Source organism: Sander lucioperca, chromosome 23 (assembly GCF_008315115.2).
Source record: "Sander lucioperca isolate FBNREF2018 chromosome 23, SLUC_FBN_1.2, whole genome shotgun sequence".
In the NCBI taxonomy this organism is placed as follows: Eukaryota; Metazoa; Chordata; class Actinopteri; order Perciformes; family Percidae; genus Sander; species Sander lucioperca.
The window spans coordinates 3,955,136-3,962,635 of record NC_050195.1 but is presented as its reverse complement, the minus strand read 5'-3'; the positions used below and the strand labels follow the sequence as shown (position 1 = coordinate 3,962,635).

General features: G+C 42.4%; 1 protein-coding gene and 1 long non-coding RNA gene across 17 annotated transcripts in view; both read right to left on the bottom strand.

Annotated features, from left to right (window-relative positions):
* The window catches only part of LOC116057846 (receptor-type tyrosine-protein phosphatase mu-like), a 162,935-nt gene that overhangs the window by 104,619 nt on the left and 50,816 nt on the right, over positions 1–7,500 (bottom strand). The window lies entirely within an intron of this gene.
* Positions 1,707–3,314, bottom strand: LOC118494360. The gene is made up of 2 exons (XR_004896488.1): positions 3,285–3,314; positions 1,707–1,818 (listed from the first exon to the last, which is right to left on the bottom strand). It is a non-coding gene; the product is annotated as an uncharacterized LOC118494360 (long non-coding RNA).

Below are 7,500 nucleotides of genomic sequence, written 5' to 3'. Positions count from 1 at the left end.
AATTGATGGCTAATTGCAAATTTGGTAAGCCGTGTCGGACTTTAGGAGCTCCACACAGTCTGACGAGAAAACTGCAGCCTCCATACCCAGTTACAGTCACCGTTTCCCTGGTTACTGGACTACTGGAATACTCGGGGCTCCGCGGAGCTCCGGAGCTGCTAGCTACACTGTTAAATGTTTCCGTTAATTTACACCCAAATTTCAACATGATTTACCTGTTATTTTTAATAACTGCGCCTTACTGTCAATTTTTAGGGAATATATGTTAAATAACACCTAATTTATGTTATTTAACACAAGCATTGTTAAATAACATTCATTTTTGTTATTTAACCGCACAACCGTAAATTCAAAGATGGCGGCCAGAGTTAGATGGTCTGGTATGGTCACGTTTTGGGGATAAATGCCGATAAATGCAATTTTATGCTTAGATTATAAAAAAGTTATTTATCATTGGAGAAGTTAGCAATTTAATTTCGTTTTTGTAGGTTGCTAAACAATGACTAATTCAATATTGTCGACGTTGCAATCCTTTACTAACAAACTAGATATTGTAGTATGCATTCACTGGATGAAGAATTTGTTATCGTGTAATAGCCTTTTATTACCCTTCATACCCTACACTCCGGATTTTAAACAAGAAGGCCTATTAATTGACGAACTGCGCTCCAAATCTGTGTCTGTGTGTGTGTGTGTGTGTGTGTGTGTGTGTGTGTGTGTGTGTGTGTCTGTGTGTGTGTGTGTGTGTGTGTCCTGTTCTTTCTGACCATGGTGTAAATATCATATGACTCAGTCGCCAGCAGGCGCCACTACTGTAATAACAGGTTCATTCAGTATTTTTTGCGTTGTGGGAAGGAGCGTAGAAGAAGAAGACATTACCTGCAACGAACATCTCCATCTCGGAAGATCGCGGCTTTTGATATCGACCAAAATCACAATAATCCGGTGAGATTAACTAGAATTTCTTTAAAGTCATGCATAGTTTTAACATTTATCAGTGATGTTGATGTATAAACGCCACAGACTTGCACCACATGAAATGAACTAACGTAGCTAGCTGCTAATGAGCCAACGTGATTCAAACTAGCGATAGTTTGTCCATTAATCTTAGAAAACAATGCGCTTATTTTAATGTCCATTCATGTATACGATCTAAATCTATAAATAATAGGCTAACGTTATATGCCTATAACGTTTAAGCTAGCATTCCTGTGGTCAAGTTTGTGTGGCATTCTTGTCATGTGCACGTCTGGTTAAAGCAGGTTCATCCTGAAAATCAAACGGCTAAAATACATCAACTTACTGATAGCTGTTTATGATGCTAGCTAGTTGGTTTAAGACTGTATGTGATGATTTCATGTCAGATGCTCATCTTTGATGGGTTATAGCTGTTTGGGCTACCAGACATGCTGGTGTGACCAGGGTGGGAAGTTAACTTGTGTGCCTGGTGGATGCCCAGTTTGACCAGCCGGTGTGTCTGCCTGCCTGCAGTAAATAGTTTTCCCTTTGTCATCAGTGCGCCACTTGTTCGAAAAGTTCCTTCTCTTTTTCTTTACTTCGCCCTCAACAGTTTGTACATTCATAGTTACTGCTGACTCCGCCACGGGCCTCTTAACACCGGGGATATGTCGCCACATTTTTTTAACCGATAATTTTGCTTTCGTGTGTACCTCAGCTCAGCTATATGTGTCACGGACTAGCGCTGAAAACCACTCCACCCGCCACTGTGGCTTGTATACAAGGCAAAGTCACCCGCCACTTTGAAAAAGTACCCGCCATTGGCTTGTGGCGGGTGCTAATTTCCCACCCTGGGTGTGACTATTTGATGTGGTAGCTAAAGCCTAGCAACGAGGTAAATCCAGCAAAAACAGCCACTACTGATTGGGCTAGTGCCATATCTATGTGAACAGCTATTCTCTTTTATTTGCATTGGCATAGTGCACCCTCTTTTGTGTGTTTTTGCTGTTTTGATTATCATTGAGTTGTAGATAAATGTTTACATTTGTTTTTGTTTTTAATTAGAGATGCAGATGCAGAGTACTATCCCTGATCCCACTGCTGATCAAGATGATCTCACCGGATTCATCTCTCACAACCAGGTGGACATTTGACTGGTGTCTTACTTGCTTTAATCTAGCAATTAACTACTAATCTATCAATAAGTTTAATTGGCTTGCATAATGTTTTCTTGCCAAATTTCAGTCAGTCAGCCACCTCTGTGGCCTATGTGAGACACATCAAAATTCACAGCAACATACCCAATTTAGTACTGCAGTGTTGTATCCCTAATGTTGAGGTTTAGGGCCCTATCTTGCTAGTTTAAGACCGACGCAGTTGTCAATTTCCCGTCTAGCGCCCACGTCGTTTAAATAGCAAATTCACCTGCGCCCATCTGTGCGCCCATGGGCGTGCTGGTGTGTGTTCAGGTGCATTCTGGGATCTTGAGGCACCGGGAAGTGATCGCGCCATTGACCAACAAAAACCTGGTCTAAAGTCAATAACGCAGCATTTCATTGTTATTTTAACAGAGCATTAGTAAAATGATGCTAGGCTCGTGCACAGTGCACACTATGCTTGTTACACACACAGGGACGCACAGCAGCACACACACACACACACACACACACACACACACACACACACACAGACACACACACACACACAGCAGCACACACACATGCAGAAGATTACTAATAAAAATATTACGGTGTAAATCCTCCATCATAACAGCAATGCTCCAAGGTCCAAACGCGCCTGGCTTTTAAAGGGAATGGGAGATGATCTCTGATTGGTTGATTGCATGTTACGCCCAAAACACCCCTCTGATTAATGAAGACACTAAGTATAACCCTTTAGAACCATGCACCCGGCACACAGACACTTTTTATCTGCCGTCAAACTAGCAAAAGTGGATTTGGACACGCCCTAAACACACCTGCACCAGGCGCTTCACGCCGTGCTCTTAGATCATTAAAATAGGACCCTGAGTGTTTTAGATGTCAGCAATGAACATGATATACTGTATTTTTATACTGTATTTTTCTGTGATTGATCCGATCTATGTGTGCCTACATTTGTAAGTATTTAACTTTCAGTGTTTGTATTACAATAAATAAGTTAATTTCAACATGGAACTGTTTGTTTTCTTTCACTTAAGTGTTATGTGATATATTATGCCTATTCTTGTATTAACTAAAGCTAGAATATGTATATTACAATCAGTGGTACACATAACTATGCTAAAATAATTAACAATAAATTTAAAAAGCAATATTTAATTAAACAAAATAAATGGTGATTTAACATGAAAATAATGGTAACCCTGCTGCAGTAATTTCCTGTTTTTTCTGTGATTTACAGTAAAGTCCTGTTAAAAAACATTACAGGGAGTGCACTGTAAAAAAACATAACATGAATAAACTGTTAAAATAACATGAAAATAATGGTAACCCTGCTGCCAGTTATTTCCTGTTATTTAACAGGGAAATACTTAACAGTGTAGGCTATGTGTCCCATTTAATCCTATGGGAAAAGATCGCTACACTTTCGGCATAACTTTTTTATATTTACAGTTTGAATTTCATCACGCCACTTACATAACATCTACCCCAAGGTCTTATAAAGCTAACAATGGTGTCCGATTTTAATTTAATGCATTTTTGTGAACATTAGGGATTTTGTTAGCTGCTACTGTCCCTTCATCCTATGGGTAGCTAAAGATCGTGGCTAGCTGCAGGCCCTGGAGCTCCATCAGGGCCTCGGCATTTTGTAGTCCAGTAATCCAGAAACGGTGACTTTGCGTGGGTATGGAGCGCCGCAGGCTTCCCTTCGTGACGGAGATCCAGCTAGCTCACAGCGAGTCTATGAAGTAGGACACGCCGGGCGGCGAGGCAGCACCGGCCGCTGTCACGTAGCCTGCTGAGCTCCTGCTGAACTGCCACACACAGTCAGACAACATCTGCAATTAGTCATCAACTTTGGTAAAACGGCCCATATTTGACCTCTACATAGTTGATTTCTCGCATAAAAAAGTCTCAGAAGTGAATTTAGTGATAAAATAGTAGAGATGCAGCGATAGACCGGCCGGTGACCAGAATTGGCCGGTTTTCACGTGCTCGGCCATGACCGGCGACCAGCAGGTCAGTCTGACATATGGTGATGTCATGCTGGTCAACGCTCCAATTAACTGACAACATAAGTTATACCAGTTACAGTTCTCAAGGACGCACACACACACGGACGCCACGGCACGGACGCCACGGCACGGACGCCACGGCACGGACGCCACGGCACGGACGCCACAGCACGGACGCCACGGCACGCTCTCTTTGTCCTTTCTCTCAACTTCTCCTCCGTGTGTCGGCGCTATTCTCCACATGTAGGAACCTGGTGAATTAACCTGCAACATGTCAGCTGTTTGGGAATTCTTCAGCGTGTGTGCAGAAGATAACAAGTTTACAATATGCAACACCTGCAAGGAGAAAGTAGGGCGTGGAGGGACGACACCAAAAACCTAAATCACATTTCTTTAGTTGATATTGATGTGAAAAGAAGGAAATGGTTCTAACATTGCTCTTTAGATGTGTGTGAATGTCCCACACCAGGAGTAATTTATATAGTTCTATTTTATAGTGATCCATTATCTGTTCAACACATGTTCTATTAAAGAAAAGAGAGAAAATAAACATGTGTGTGAGCTGTAAAGTGGTTAGAAAACATGAAATCAGAATCAGCTGGTCTAACTCAAAGAAAATCAGAAATCAGAATCGGCCTAGAAAGTTGGAATCGGTGCATCTCTAGTAAATAGCAGACCTCAGGAGATCTGCGTGACCTAGCTAGGTTCAGAAGACTAGCTGACCTCAGGTCAGTGGAGTAGTCTATGCTAATGTTGGGGCGTGACAAAGACTAGGAGTTGGGATGACGTCAGCTTCCAGCTCTGTTGAGATTCTCCTGTTTTCAGCAGCAGTTTCATAAGGTGAGATCAGCAGAGGATAGGGGTGGCTTCTCTGTATGTCCTATTTACCTCCAAACTGTCCTTATTACACTATGATGAGGTAACCTCGGTTTTACATTCTATCAGCCCCTTAAACCTGTATTCATGTCCTCCTCATTTCTTCTTTTTTCAGATTTTTTTGTGATTCATCATTTTTTTTGTCACTTCATCCTGTTTCAGCTTCAGGTCTGTTTCCTGTTTCTGAGCCGCGCTTTGTTCACGTTTCCAGTCATTGTTGACCGGTTCAGACGTGTGTGTGTGTGTGTGTGTGTGTGTGTGTGTGTGTGTGCCAGCTGTTTCCTTAGCAACCGAGGAATGTTCTAGAACAAACAGCCGGACATGTGCGAGTTTGAGAGTGTGTGTGTGTGTGTGTGTGTGTGTGTGTGTGTGTGTGTGTGTGTGTGTGTGTGTGTCTGTGTGTGTGTGTGTGTGTGTGTGTCTGTGTGTGTGTGTGTGTGTGTGTGTGTGTCTGTGTGTGTGTGTGTGTGTGTGTGTGTGTGTGAGTTTGAGATCAGCTGCTCTGGTTTAGATTTCAGAGTGTTTGAGTTTCAGATCTCTGCAGGCTGAGAAACATCAGGACGAGACCTGCTCACATCTTCACACATTATTATATATATATATATATATATATATATATATATATATATATATATATATATATATATATATATATATATATATTAGCTCTTTCATTTGGCAGCTAAAGCCACAAAAAGGCGACAAAAAAATAAACGAAATAGGCAGCAAAAACGGCAAAAAAATGAGATAAAAAGGCGACGAAAACGTTGGGACAGGGACCAGGGCGAATGATAAAACCTCTCTCTCGTCACCTTTTTGTTACCTTTTCATTGCCTGTTTGGCGCCTTTTTGTTGCCTTTTTGTCGCCTTTTTGTCGCCTTTTCATTGCCTTTTTGTCAGCAGAGGTTGTAGCCAATTCCATGGTCTGTCCTGGGACCATGGTCTCTGGCACTGACCAGTGGTTACTGCCACTAGGGGCGCTAAAGACACTGGTCACTACCAGCTCATCAGTGGTCACTACCAGTGGTCACTACCAGTTCATCAGTGGTCACTACCAGCTCATCAGTGGTCACTACCAGCTCATCAGTGGTCGCTACCAGCTCATCAGTGGTCACGACCAGCTCATCAGTGGTCACTACCAGCTCATCAGTGGTCGCGACCAGCTCATCAGTGGTCACTACCAGCTCATCAGTGGTCGCGACCAGCTCATCAGTGGTCACTACCAGCTCATCAGTGGTCACTACCAGCTCATCAGTGGTCACGACCAGCTCATCAGTGGTCACGACCAGCTCATCAGTGGTCACTACCAGCTCATCAGTGGTCACGACCAGCTCATCAGTGGTCGCGACCAGCTCATCAGTGGTCGCTACCAGCTCATCAGTGGTCGCTACCAGCTCATCAGTGGTCGCTACCAGCTCATCAGTGGTCACTACCAGCTCATCAGTGGTCACTACCAGCTCATCAGTGGTCGCGACCAGCTCATCAGTGGTCACGACCAGTTGCTCTGTGGCACGGACCAGTGGTCACAACCACTAGGGGCGCTGTGCCACTGGTCGCGACCAGCTTCTTACTGGCACAAATAGTCCAGGCAAAGTAGCGTTTTACGACAGACTAATTGTAAAATATTTTTTTTGAGCTTAGATCATTTGTATGAGGTGTCCAGAACAACATACTAAAAGTCCTAAGAAATCCTAGTTGAGGAAATATGTTAAATTCTCATCAGTCTGAGATGTGTGCCAGTAAGGCCAGACAACAATACACCCCAATGGGGCTGTTTATTTCCTTTACTCCTATCACAATACAACGTCATACAATGAAAGTATACATGAAAAGTAAAAATGTTTGTATGACAAGTTTCTTTGAAAATTAATTTTAATATGCAAATGAGCTATAAACTAACCGAATATGCCCAAAATACACCCAAATAGGCTTAATTTTTCATTTACTCCTACCACAATAAAACTTGACATAGTAAAAGTATACATGAAAAGTAACTTTTTTGTATTAAAAGTTTCTTTTAAAATGAATTTGAATATGCACATGAGCTCCACACTTATTGAATATGTCCTAATTTGCATAGGCAGAAACACCATTCATATGTATGACAAATACATCGGCCCAATCTTCATCCAATCATCCTACTGCCAATGGGTGATGGCCATGCTGCTTTTAGACTGTCCTCTAACCTGAAAACTGCTTGGCTTGGTAGTACCCCCCCGCCGGTGTAGTCTTCAGGGTCACGGAGGCACACACACCTCCCCACCACGACAAGGTAGCAAAATGTAATCTCACCACGTTACTAATGACTAGGAGGGCTATTCTGACTTTCTTCTGATGTTATCTGTGGGGGAATGTCATTAGGTAAGGCTTGTTCACAAATAAAAAAAGAAGAAGGGTTAGGGTTAGGGTAATTTAGAAAGCAACTGGAGGCAAGATTGTGCAATCATTTCTTAAGGTCAATATAAGTCTTTTTGTGGCAAGTGACTTCA